Below are 15,247 nucleotides of genomic sequence, written 5' to 3'. Positions count from 1 at the left end.
GAGCTCCGCAGCACCGCCCTCTGATGCTTTCACCCTCTGTGCCCAGCGACCAACAGTACTCCTATCGACTGCAGATGTTCCGTAGACGTTGCACAAGCGTTTATGGATATTGCCCACGGTTTCTTCCTCTGCTACGAGAAATTCAATCACTGCACGTTGTTTCTGACGGATGTCACTTGCAGACGCCATTTTAGAACATTCCTACACCACCGCTCTCTGTCGGAGGAAATTGAAACTTTGCGTACACACGCGGGAAAGTTCAAATAACTCGCACCTAAAGTTTCACATTTCTAATATTTTTTATTTCGGAGAAAAAAAATATGGGGCATTATTTACTGGGCAACCCTCGTATGATAGTTTCTGATATAATGGGGCATATGTACTGAAAATTTTAGTTTGCAGGAAATTGACTTTAAAGAAAAAACTTTTGAAATCTGTTACTTACAGTTAATTAAAACTGTCCTGCTGCATATGATGGCCCTTCTTTGGCCTCTAGCAGGTCTTCCAGCTTCTTTTTCACCTTCCTGGATGTTTGTCTTCCTTTCTTGGCCATATTAGATGCAGACCTGTCTGCATCAGCTATCCTCATTTTATCACAATGTTGCAGCCCAGTGATCATATTTTCACCAGGATTAATTCCCAGCTTTTTCAGTACCCAACACTTTCCAGTATTACCACAATTGAATGTAATAACAGCATCATGAACTCCTAGTTTCATTGCATGCATGCCTACAAATACAGTTTTAGGAAGGCAGTTCCAAATTATGCTGTTGAAACATTCATTTGGGTTCTGTGTCTGCCCATTCAGACATTTCCTTAGAAGGTCATGATGAGCCAAGTCTCTGAAAATAGGTTTAACTGCTGTAATAACAGCAGCAAGAAGAGAATGCTGCTGAGAATAAGATTCTCCAGTTGCCTGAGCCCTATTGTATTTGAAGCACAAATTTTCTCCTGATGGACACAATCCATGACATGGCTTAACATCAGTAGAGGACTTACGGAAGAATACGGCCCAAACATCTCTCTTCATTGCCTCCAGATTTTCTTTATTTCTCCTAATTGCCTGCCCATAGTATACCTGCAAGTTTTCTATTTCAGTTTTAGTTAACCGACCCTGTCTGGTCAACAATTTTCCATCTTCTAATTTTTTTCCTCTCATATCGACAGTTAGTTTTCTCAGCCTTGTTCCCAAACGTTTTTGAACATGGCCTACACATTCTATTTTGCTAATAATGGCATCTCCATGTGGCTTAGAGTTCACCGCATTGTTGTATGCCTTACTGTCATCATCGCCCAAATATTTGGTGTACTGTACGCCTCTTGTTTCTATGGATTGATGAAATATTTGTTGTACTTCCATACCACCACGTGTTCCTCTAAAATTAGCCACACAGTTGTGTTCTTTATGTTCATTTACTTTACAACATTTGCAATATTTAGACATTATCTCCCCATCCTACACTTTACCAGTGTCTACACTCATAGCAGTCACTACTCCATTCAGAGAAGTATGTCCTCTTTTCTGCCAACTTCCATCAAGTGCAACTGCAGTATCCGAACATCCATCATTTTCTTCCACTGCTTCCCTAGCAGCCAGTTTCATGCTTTCCTCACTGACTTCACATACAGCTTTCTCTAATATTGCAGTCAGTTTTTCAAAGTTATTTGATGGTTGATGTAAGTTCATCACTGAACAAAATGTTCTCTGTGCAGCCATGCCCTTGCCAATGGATCATAAGGCTTAAACTAATCTAGTATTGATTTCATAAGGGCCACTTGCATCTGGTTTTGAAGAACTCATAAATGAAATGAGAAGAAGAAAAATACATGCAGCAATAAAATAAAAACAATATGGGATATAGTTAAGTCAGAGACAGGTAGGACCAGAAATGAGGAGGAACAAATAGCTCTAAAAATAAATGAAACCCTGGTAACAAACGCATGTTGTGTTGCAAACCATTTAAACAAGTATTTTGTCTCTGTTACTGATAGCATGGGGTGGCCAGGTTCAGTAAATAATGCGATGGAATATCTGAGACCAGTGCACACAAGCAATCTCAGTAAAATGGAATTGACACTTACACCCAAAGAAATAGAATCCATCATAATGTCCTTGAAATCAAAGCATTCTAATGGTTATGATGACATATCAACAAAGTTAATAGAAGAGTGTTCATGTGAGCTTAGTCATATCTTAAGTTGTTTGTGTAATCATTCACAGGAACATTCCCGGACTGGCTTAAATATGCTGAAGTTATACCTCTCCACAAAAGGGGACAAAGAAATGCCATCACATTACCGACCGATCTCACTTTTGCCAGATTTTTCAAAAATCTTTGAAAAGGTTATGTTCAAGCGTCTACTTAAGCACCTTAGTGAAAATAACATACTGTCAAAGTCACAGTTTGGGTTTCTTAAGGGTTCTGATATTGAGAAAGCTATTTACACTTACAGCGAAAATGTCCTTAATTCATTGGACAACAAATTAGAGGCAGCTGGCATATTCTGTGACCTATGAAAGGCATTTGACTGTGTGAATCACAGCATTCTTTTAAGTAAATTAAAATAATATGGCGTCACTGGTAGTGCTTCAAAGTGGTTTCAGTCATATCATACTAAAAGAAAACAAAAGGTGTCATTACGTAACACTTCAGCAGTAGGCAATCGGACATCATCTGACTGGGAAGAAATTACATGTGGTGTTCCCCAAGGTTCCATACTAGGCCCACTACTGTTTCTTGTGTATATTAATGACCTGTCATCTGTTACATTACCAGATGCCAAGTTTGTCTTATTTGCAGATGATACAAACATTGCAATAAATAGTAAATCAAATATAAATTTAGAAAGGGCAGCTAATCAAATTTTTACTGACATTAATAAGTGGTTCATAGCCAATTCACTGTCATTAAACTGTGAAAAGACCCACTATATGCAGTTCAGAACTTCCAAGCGATTTCCTTCTGGTGTGTGTGTATAAAATATGACGACATGGAAATAGGAGAAGTGGAGAGTGTAAAATTCTTGGGATTACAACTTGATGAAAAATTCAGTTGGGAGCAACATACCAATGAACTGCTGAAGCACCTAAACAAGTCTTGTGTTTGCAATGTGAATGATCTCAGACATAGGAGATATAAATATAAAAAAACTGGCATATTTTGCTTATTTTCACTCCATTATGTCATATGGTATCATATTTTGGTGTAACTCCACAAACAGAGAAAAATTTTTTAGAGTACAGAAGCGTATAATAAGAGTTATGAATAGTGTAAATATCTCTTTTTCCAACTAACTTAGGAATAAGAACAATATACACAAAGATTTAAAATCACTTACTCTTGCCCAGAAAGCAGTCCAGTATTCGGCAATGCATATTTTCAATAAGTTACCAGCAACCATTAAGAGTTTAGTTTCAGACAAGGCACAATTTAAACATAATTTTAAAGAATTTTTGGTGGCCAACTCCTATTCCATCCGTGAGTTTCTCAGCAAGTGCAGTAGACCATTTTAATGAAAATTTATTATACTTTAATTTTTGGTAATACTTGGTTGTAACAGCCAAGTAACTACCTACTGTGTGAATGATGGATGTGTATGGAAAGCAGATGTAAGTCTGTAAATAGTGGAAGTTTAATTTTAAACTTTGTACATAATCTGACTGTTCTTAACTGAGGATCATTGAAATGAATAATTTACCTTAATTTTTGACAATACTTGGTTGTAATAGCCAAGAAACTAGCAAATGTCTGAATGATGGATTTAATAAAAGCAGATGTAAGTATTAAACCTGTAAATATTAGAAGTTTAATTTTAATTCTTGTACATAATTTTACTGTTTATTGACTTAGGATCATTAGAATTAATGAAACTCAAGTTTTTCTAATTACATTTTTGTAATGTGTTTTTCTGACATGTTCCACACCCAGGAGGATTCCCCCTTTTATGGGTCTATGGAATGAATAATTAATCTAATCTAACCTAATCTTAATCACAGCTGAACATTTAGTGCAAATTAAATCCAAAGCAATTGCTAGGCCTTTTCTCCCACTGGCACCCTCACAAATTTTCACACTCTGTGACTCACCACACTGTCTACATTGTACAAATTTAGAAATTACATCTGATAATATTTTCATATTTACAATAATGTTATTGCTCCCCTTGTGACTTGCAGTAAATTTGTTGTAACTGTCTTGAAATGGTGAGAGCTTCTTTGATGATGCACTTGTTGAAGAATTACAATTAGAAACATCATTGCCAGGCGACATAACTTCTTGTACAGAAAGCTTTCTAAACTTGTTTCCTCTAAATTGTCGTTTCTTGAAAATGTCTTTCCATTTCGTCATCTTCAATAAGCACAACAAAACACATGTAAACGAGCACTCCAAATGTAAGTATAACAACTACTCACAATCGCACTTGAACAAAACTAACCGCGTGTTTGAAGGCAAGTTGTTTACAAACAGCAGAAACAAAAGAATACGAACCATTGCTTTCTAAGGATAGCCAACACACTCAGGAGGAAAAAAAAAAGAATCCCTAACGTGCAATGTAGGGGATATAAAGATCTAAAATATATGCAGAAAAGTGGGTGTGGCTCATAAACACACATGGTAGGAAAATTCTCTTAAAATTCTCAAAATAAATTTTTTTTCAGCAAAATCATTTTCAGAGTACTTGAATAAAACCTTAATCTATTGAAATGTGATGAAAACCGAAAATCGATTTTTTTCTACCTGAACCACAGTGTGGTCCCTTTAATGTGATCCAACCAATCTTGGATAATACATAAAAAAGAATAGGCAGTTGCCTGTTCAGAGACCTCCTGAGCATCAGTCAAGCAAGATTTGTAACAGAGTTTTGCAATACTGTAGTGCATACTGTGAAAAGATATTTAGGAGACAACTCATATGATATGAGCCCCTCAGCAGCTGAACCATGGGGCAGCTGAATGTAGGCCACCAAAGCACACTACATGCAGTAAAATCACTTACAAACAAGGCAAGCTTGTAAAATAAGATTGGTGATAGCCTCAGTGACACATACAGTGAGCAGATTGTTCTCCTAGATTAGGGCCAGCCATGGCATGCCAAATTGCACAGGTGGGCTGAGGCTCCGCCCATCTCATCTTTGTTCAGTGCTTCTTGGAAGTACTCAGTATAGCACAACGTATAATTTAGTATTGCGGTGTGGCATTTTTTGGTTGGCACAACTCTCTTTAGCTCGGCAGAATCATAGTGTTTATCCTTCACTATTTGTTTGTGGTAGGGAGGACGTTCAGAGGTTCAGCGACTGTTTGCACAAAAAGAGGCAGCCTAGGCATTTATCATTATGAGCCTTTAAAATTGCGGAAATGTGAGAAGAGAGGGGTGAGAATTCTCAATATCTATTATGCAGTAGCCTAATGAATGAGCTCTGCAAATTTGCCATGAAACAACATTAAAATACCCTCCAGAAAGAATTTAAAGATTAGTTGACAGAAAAGAGGCAAAGTACAATAGTTAAGTCGAGGATAATGCTGGGAATGATGTTTCACTTTAAAACCCGTTATTGTTTAGTTTATGTAGGAAAAAGGAGTGCAGGAACAAAAATTAGAATGTCCGGAATGGATTGCAGACCTTGCATTTTAAGAGGACTTGACTGCACACTGCCCACAGAAGACATTGCAAGATGTGAAACAATTTATTTCTAATTTTACAGTGATGCATTTAAAAATAAAATCACACTGTAGAAGGGACAAATGTTGACAAACACCACTCGGTTCCCTAAGCTCACTGACATTAAAGAAAACACAAGGTTTGAAGAATTTATTGTGGCCTTAAAAGAATTTCCTTACATCTGTTTTTGAGACTGTTTGCCATATCAGTTGAAACTGCACCTGTGTATGTGCAGGTGTAATTGATTGATCTCCACTGTAATTCCTATTTTAAAGACAAATCCTTTTATGTTAAAACTGTCCACATTATCTGCATTGTTTTCCTCAGGTAGTGTGTCCATGCCTCGTGATGAGATAGCAGAAGTGGTACAGTAATCAACATGTATGTGAGAAAAACCTTTTTTTCAAATATGAAACTAAATAACCTGAGTGTGAAAATCTAAAAAGTTGTCCACATCTATCTGTATGCCAAATTTTTGTGCTAGATAATATAATTTTTATGTTTTCAGCATGCTGAAAAAAAATTAAAATACTGACAATTTGTCTTGTTTGTGATCTATGCTCACTCTCAGACAGCATGCCATGGTGGTGGGAGAAGTGTGCAGCTAGGCTGAGCATTATGACACTCATACCAGGTAATGACTTGCGAGCCAAATACTTGGCCACTCCTGCTTAAGATAGAATGTGCACCACTACAAAACTGTTTCGATACTTATTACTAAAGAGACAGATAAATTCTATGTCATTCATATACAGAGCCAGTCCACCTTTTCCTCCTGCCTCCGTCACTAAGGAGGCTGTATTCTGTTTTAATCTGGGATGTCTATGTTTAAAATGTCTCCTGATGATAAAAACACTGGATATCTGAAAGCACTGGGAGATTTTTTGATGCAATTAGTCGACTACAGAGAAGTTCCATGAGTAGTTATGGAAATAAAAGTCAGCAGTTACCCCAGATGTTGCTTGTTAATGCCTGATTCACATGAACAGACACCCACCTCATTTGTGTATGGCACATCTTGAGGATGAGGTTTTTTAAAAATTTATTTATTATATAGGTATGTACCAACTTCACAATTCATTCTGTTAAGATAAACTTCCCAACATTCTACTGGCATAACAGCAGTTGTTGAAGCATACTACAGGACTTGAAGCATTGACCACCTACTAGCTTGAGAATCTTGGGTGTGCTAAATCTATACCCAGCCTCAGTTGCCCAAGTGCTTTTGAGATGCTCACTATTTATAAAAATGCAGATGTAGTAAAAACATTCAGTTCCATTATTTGCAGTTTTGTTCACAGATGAAGAAGTATATTGTTGGAACTGAAGGTGGTATGGAGACAAAGTAGAAAACAGCTTATTTATTGAAGGAATCCATGTGAAGAAAACTGTTGGTTGAAGCTTAGTAGTGGAAGGTTGAGATCATAAGATTCTGGGATATGGGGAAATCGAACCACATTCCCATCAAGCCAAAGGCAGGGTGAAAAATTCTTAACCTGCCAAAGATATGGCATTGATGTGAAGAAATAATGTGTTAGTACACATTTTCTATGGAATAGTTGTCCTTTTTTGGCTTTTATAGATGTTGTTTTGTCCTGGTTCAATTAAATTGATAACCAGCTTATTATGCCATCATAAAAGTCTTTTGTTTGGAATAGATTGCTATTGTAAAGTCATCCAAAGTTGGTAAGCCCCATAAGGAATATGATCCTTAGTTTTCAACATTAGGAAGGGGATGGCTGAATTCAATATGGCCATACTAATCTTTATAACGATATTGTAGTGGACTGACAAGGCAGCCAGTCCACAGAGACGGGTAGCCGAAAGGGCACACGTACACACACGCCGACTGGCGCGAAGTCTGGAACAGTATTCGTAATGAATGTGATAAAGAAAAGAACGTAGCTACTAGAACACTTAACTTTTATATCGTCCTTTGGTATACAGCATTCTTGATCATACAAGTGAGACTATCTTGAGATACATGCAATGTTACAAATGGCACCTTGCTAGGTCGTAGCCATTAACTTAGCTGAAGGCTATTCTAACTGTCTCTTGGCAAATGAGAGAAAGGCTTCGTCAGTGTAGTCGCTAGCAACGTCGTCGTACAACTGGGGCGAGTGCTAGTACGTCTCTCGAGACCTGCCGTGTGGTGGCGCTCGGCCTGCGATCACTGCCAGTGGCGACACGCGGGTCCAACATGTACTAATGGACCGCGGCTGATTTAAGCTACCACCTAGCAAGTGTGGTGTCTGGCTGTGACACCACAGATATGTGTAACCCAAAAATAAGAACATAGATGGTGTTTGGTGATTGGCAACAGCTGACAATAGTTCATCAACAGCTGTCTGATACTATTACAGAGTACACTTTTCCAGTCATTATGATGATCTTCAGCTATACACTGCTCTTACATGTTCTCCAGTCATTAACCCAGCTTTCATTAGTTTTTAATCTCAGTCTTTTCTTATACATGGGTGGTTTGAAAAGTTCTCGGAACGGTATAGGAAAAACATACATCACTAAAACGTTTTTCATTTTTCAATGTACTCTCCTTATAGATTAAGGCACTTGGTCCAACGGTGTTCCAGTGCCCTGATCCCATCTCGGAAATGAGTTTCCTACAGGCCTGCAAAATAGTTGTCAACTCCGGCTATCAGTTCTTCGTTTGAAGTGAATCTTCATCCACCAAAACAAATTTTCAATTTTAGGAAGAGATTTGAAGTCTGACCACACCATATCTGGTGAATAAGGTGGGTGTGGCAACAATTCATACCTTAGTTCATGTAATTTTGCCATGTCCATTCTCATGCGTGTTTGATTCAGCGTCAAGAGTGCCGGCACCCATCTTGCAGATAATTTTTTCATTTCTAATTCTTCAGTTAAAATGTGATATACCCCTTCAGATGACATCTGGCAAGCGTGAGCAATTTCACGCACTTTCAATCAGCGATCTCCATGACCATTTTGTGCACTTTTGCAATGATTTCTGGAGTAGGGACACATCTTGGCCAACTACTGTGCGGATCATCATCTAAGCTCTACTGACCAAGTTTAAATTCATATGTCCCCTTGGTGGCAGTTGAATATGAAGGAGCGGACTCCCTCAGTGTATTCTGGAAACCAGCATGAATGTCCTTTGCTTTCATACCTTTCTTTACGAAGTACTTAATCACTGCTCGAACCTCGATTCCCCCCCACCCCCCACCCCCACCCCATCTTCACAAATCACTACGCGGGAACAACAACAGAGCCATGTCACCGCCATAGCTCTCTTCAAAGAGCACTGACATGGCATGTGTTTACAGGCAACAGTCCAGTGAATATCACGTGAACAACTTGTTGCACTAGTGCTGACTCTCATGGTGATTCCAAGAACTTGTCAAACCACCTTTGGTATCCAGCAGGGTACTTCCTTGGTCAATCAGCTAATCAGCTATACAGTCACTTAGCTAAATGACCTGTCTACCTCCTTTCCATTTCAGTCATTATTATTTCTTCCACTGCAGTTTGTTTTCCTCTCTCTCCTAGTAATTTCCACATTAAAAGTCTATGCCTCATTGCTGTAAGTAGAAAAAGATGTAATACATATCAGCAACAAACATCGCTTTTCAGATTGGTCGCTTAATATTGAAAATCCTGCTTCATTTACCAAAAGCGCTCCAGCCCTTTTTTACACTCCACCACATTTTTACCATTCTGTTCATTTCTTTTGCAGTCAATTTAAATGCAAAAACTCTAATGACATGACTTCACTGCTAATTTGTACAATTTTCACACTAGAGGCAAACAGCACATTGTTTTCAACACAAACGAAGGTCATTCAAAAATGATGCATTGTTACTTCTTTGATATCACATTTTAAGGATCTGTAAATTACTGTTAGGCCTTGGCTACTACATGAACAGTCGAGCGGCAGGTGGCAAAGTGGTGAGTGACATCGGCTACTGTAAAATCGACAGAGTGATATTTTGAGTGAAACCAACTGTTTTTGGAAAAATGACTTATCGAAGGGCAGGGCAAATCACAGAATTCATTACATTATTAGGAGTAGGAGAGTTTGTGGACAGTACCACCATATGTGATGTAAAAAATGATGAAACTAGGTTTTTTGTTTATACAAGAATGTCTGTCTAAACATCCAATTACATACTCCAGATAATAGCTCCTAGCTTGGAAAAATAGAGACCAGGTCTTCTAATGCAATTGTCACCAGAAGAGAAATTTGTTGCAATGCCGAGGTATTTAAGAAAGACATTTACTAAATTACAGTCATATCATTTAAAAAAATAAGCAGTTTCTTTCCAGTTTCAGTTATATATTTATTGTTTTAAGTTATCAAAAAATTGGCCTTATTTTATAATATACATAAATATATTGAAAGTAAACCTTGAATATAACCAAATTATTATATAGAATATTTAAATGCTCGAAATTTTCATGTGTTTAATGAGACAGTTTGTTCCCGAAAAGTTGTTTTCTGAATCAATATAGCTTCTGGTGGTTGATGATGACGCATAGTGTGGAGAATATTGCTGATCTGCCTTCCTCAGTTCATGTTCTTTTACAGTTTACAATACACAACTTTCAGTTTTAGAGTGGAGCTGAAGCTTTTCGAGATCATCAAACTCACATACAGAAGAAAACTTAAAAAAGAAATTATGGTCTTCTTCTAATGGTTCGGTGACAAGAGAAGCGGTGCAAAACTGGATTGCGCACTTTCCTTTTCTCTTATTACAATTGACTTATTTGAAAATTCAGCCAATCCTCTTCTGTGGATATTCAACTGCGTCAGTCTCCACTAGTTCTTCTCCAAAGAAATAATGTGTTAGTGAGAGGGATTTAAAAAACTAAATAAATAAAACCTTCTCTCTCTCTCTCTCTCTGCTCTTGAAGTAACTAGGTACTCTCATAATACTTTCAGTTCTGTTCTGGTATATTTCCTTTTCCACAAGTCTCACATAAGTATACAAATTCTTGCAAGTCAATTACGTCTTTAACTGTCAAATACAATTAAGTATGTTTACAAAGTGGTGTGATTAATAACCGCAAGAAATTCAAAGACAGCTCTTGCTTCTAGCAAATCTAACACCCAAATTAAAAGTCTCTAGTCAAATTGTATTTCATTTGTTCATAACAATCACTATCATTACACTGTCAAGGAATAATGCGTGCTTGCTCCTTGTACGTCATATACAGCTACTGTGGTGCGAGCGGCAAACACTTGTCCATCCGATTGACTGCCACGATTGCAGAATTCTCCTGATACGCATCCATCCTGCACACACAAAGACTGGTGGCACAGTAGACACAACTCCACTCTCCTACACTCATACTTAAAATATCGAGTGTTTGAGATGTTGGAAGACCGAGTATCTCTCGAATTTACCCCGAAATCCTCGAGGCACTACATATCCCTCCCCTTTACACAAAAGTGCAATATTTTATACATATTCATTATGTACATCAGTATCTCCCATAACACTAATTCGCATTTTAATCAGTATACATTGTATTTCTTCTAGTAATCATGAACTTAAGATCTAGCGCTTCCTTCTTCGTTTTGATAATAACTATCTGAGCATTTCACCTTCTGTTGGAATTAGTACTTTTACGTCTAGGAATCGTGTGAACTGCATTCTTGATTTCCAATCACAAACCCCGGTTGTCATAGACACTTAATTATGTTGCTCTACTTCTCTGTACTGTTTTTTTTTCTCTAGTATGTATTTGTTTCATTATCTACCATAGCTTGTAGTCTGGAGGAACTCTGGGAAAACACTTGATGGTTCTTACATCATTTTTATCTGTACTTTCATTGTTTGTGTTTTCGTGTTTTGTTGTCTGTATGCATAAGTGTGTCTGTGTATCCTGATTCTTTGGCCTACTTATATGAAATAAGTTGAAGGTTATTGGAAACCACTAAAAATAAGAAGGACTTCAGTGATAGAAGTATATGAATATGTAAAGTGGGAAAGATAGACTGGTACTCAGATGAGAAGTCAGAAAGGAAAAAGTAGAAATGGTTGCTAAGATCAAAGAAGAGAAAGAAGATAGCCCCAAAGACAGGAAACCCTTCCCCACGATACCTATTTCGCTGGTACTAGAGTGAGAAACCAGAGGGGTTATGGTGTTAAATGTCTCCTACAGAACGTACATTCTCACCTTTGCCTTTGAAGTCCGCGATGAAAAATCTTAGCAACCCCTATGGAATGGCAAATGGTGAAGAATCAGTCACACTTGTTGCGAGGACTGTCTGAAAGGTGTGGTGTGTGCTCGGTGTTAGTCGTGCTTGTTCTTACACTACCAACCACTTCCAAAGTTACATCACATCTCATAAAAGGTATAAAATGTTCTATAAAAATAGAAAATTGTACACTACAGTCAAATAATTGTTTAGTTAATCACTTTACATTACATTTTATACACACATAAAATACTCTGTTCAGTTTATGTAGTCTACATATCATTTGGTTTAAGTAGTATCATCATATTATACCTTTCACTCTAATAATATTTTATTCATTTCATTTCATGTCTAGAGATCACTGTTTATCAGTTATTCTCTTACGTTTTCTACTTTACCGTCATATCTGGTTTTCTACATACTAAAATTATAGGATAGTTTAAGAATTCAAGAGTAGATTACAGAATAGTTTAAGATTTGAAGGGAATTTGGTGTAGAAAAAAATAGCACAGAAGAAACACCGAAAACAACTAGGGACCTGACGGTCATCACTCTACCCGTTAACACAGAACGTTAACGTCCCTGGGAGACAGATGTGACTCCACCTGGATCCCACGGATCTGATATTAACCTCACTCGAGCAAGGGCAAACCGGTACTTCTCGTTAAATTTTGAGTGAAAGTCTCCCCACAGAAAAACAATCTCCACTTTACTAGGTAACACAACATCAGGTAAAGTTATTCTGTTTTCTGCTTTATCTTGGATAAGTTTGAATTCTTTCCATAAATTATCTATGCCTCTCTTAGTACCACTAAGTTCGGAAGATAAAATTGGAGACACATTGTCGGAGGTTACTCTCGTGGCAACTTTTCTGTCTATCATCTCTTCTACCTGTTCCTCCAGATTACTGATATTTATGATGTCTGAAGTGGCTAGTTTCTCTTTAAAATTTCTTTCTACGTTATCAACTCACGTGTTAACGCCTGCAATTTGAGATTCGACTATTGGTAATAATTTGTCCTGTTTCTCAACACACTCCTTTAAGGCGTGTAATCCATGTTTTACATCATAAAACGTAACATTATAGACACTTTGAAATGATCCTAATTTTTCACCAAATTCAGCTTCTACATTATTATATTTATCTTCAATATTGAATTCTAGTTTCTTTGCCAAATCCTGAAATTGGTTACTCTGTGTCTTACGGAAGTCAGTGAACAGTTGGTTTACATGACTACTTAACGAACTAGGTAACTCCTCTCTCAAATCTATTTGAAAATTCTCTACTTTTGTAATTAAAGCATCAAATTCAGTCTTCAGATTTCCCATGCCTTCACATAACTGACTATATTCTTTACTTTGTTTATCTATTTTAGCACTTAACAATCCTAAAGTCTCATTCTGAACATCCAATTTATTATCTAATTGATTTTTCACTGCATCTACTTTAAGACTTTGAGCATTTAGGGTTGTATTTAGTTCCTTTCTTAAAGAAGTATTTTGAGCAGTAAATGCTTTACTTTGTCCATCTATTCTAGAATTTAATTGTAAACTCTGAGCTTCTAGATTTTTGCTTAAAGTAGTACTTTGGAGGTTTACAGCTGCTGAATCTGCCCGCGTGGCTTTATTTAAATACACTTTTTCAGACCAGTCTGGCATTTCCCTAGTCACTTTAATAACAGTGGCTGGTTCTGCTAGTTGCTGTTCTTGATCCATATTCATTCTACTTTTAGATCTAGTGATTATTAAAAAAAAAAAAAACTCTCCTCTGAGTATAATAACTATACTAACAGTCTATTATTGAACAGTGTCCTTAACTTTACATTCAAATAATTATTGTCTTTTGCTCACCTGGCCTAGAGTCTTAGGCTGCGTAGCTGAGCAGGTGTGAAATTGACGCCGGTGAACAGCATGGGCACAGGCAGTGTCGAAGGTTAGTTTCAGCGTTGGTGTCGGTGAACAGATTTTTAGTCAGCACCGGTGAGTAGCAGTTGGCGCCAGTTGCTGGTTACTGCGTTCACACCCCCGCATATGGGTGAGGGCTGCTTACTCTCCACACTGGATCCTCGTCGTCGAATAGATCTCGTCGTATCTCTTCTTAGTCTTAACTGTTGAGATATTCCGCACTACTTCTTTTGTCTGGTATCCATCAACTTTCACCCTTTTTGCCATTTATGCAGAATCCATCTATATGAAACAATTTCTCCGTCTTGTTACTATTGGTTGCTATGGCAACTCACAATATCTTCTTATCTGGATTTCGTTTTAAAATTCCTCTTCCTTTGAGTCCTGATCACATCGGTCACCATGTTCTAACGATTTGGTGACAAGAGAAGCGGTGCAAAACTAGATTGCGCACTTTCCTTTTCTCTTATTGCAATTGACTTACTTGAAACGTTCAGCCGATCCTCTTCTCTGGATATGCAGCTGCGTCTCCACAACTTCCTCTCCGAAGAAATAATGCTGGTTAGAGGGATTTTTAAAAAACAAAAAAAAACCCTCTCTCACACTCTCTCTCTCTGCTCTTGAAATAACTATATACTCTCATAATACTTTCAGTTCAGTTCTGGTATATTTCCATTTCCACAAGTCTCACATAAGTATACAAATTCTTGCAAGTCATTCGTGTCTTTAACCGTCAGATACAATTAAGTATATTTACAATGTGGTGTGTTTAATAATCATCAGAAATTCAAAGACTGTTCTTGCTTCTAGCAAGTCTAACACCTGAATTAAAAGTCTCTAGTCATATCATATTTCATTTGTTCATTCATAACAATCACATTCATTACACTGTCAAGGAATAACGCGTGCTTGCTCCTTGTACGTCACATACATTTTATATGGCGTGAGCGGCAAACACCGGTTGCGTGGTAGACACATCTCCACTCTCATACGTAAACTATCGAGTGTTCGAGACGGTGGAAGACCAAGTGTCCTTAGAATTTACCTTGAAATTCTCGAGGCACTACAATCCCCCATAGCATCTGTTTGTTTCCCATATTTAAAATAGAATTTTTCCCCCTCCAGTTTCAACATTTACTTTTCCAATCTTTTTTCCATATGCTATTCTCAGAATGGTGTGGTGTGGGAAACCTACTGTCATCTTCAGGACAGGAAGCCATTGTGCCCTGTTGCATGTTAGGTTGCGTGACATCGGCTTCAGTGATTTTGCTACCAATGTCAGTCACTGAAGGGAGACATAAGGTTTCTTACCATTGGGCTGTGAAGAGCAACATCCCTGTTGATTTCCATGAGAATTTCTAATTTCCACTCTTTGTGTGGAGGGACTGAAAGCAGAACTAGATTTAGATTGCAGAGTTTGCATATTCTTCCTAAACATATCTTTCAGGTTTTTTCCATTCCTTTCAAGATTCATCCCTAGATAAAATAGAATTTG

Source organism: Schistocerca nitens, chromosome 5 (genome assembly GCF_023898315.1).
Source record: "Schistocerca nitens isolate TAMUIC-IGC-003100 chromosome 5, iqSchNite1.1, whole genome shotgun sequence".
NCBI classification, from domain to species: Eukaryota; Metazoa; Arthropoda; class Insecta; order Orthoptera; family Acrididae; genus Schistocerca; species Schistocerca nitens.
This window is presented reverse-complemented; position numbering follows the sequence as displayed.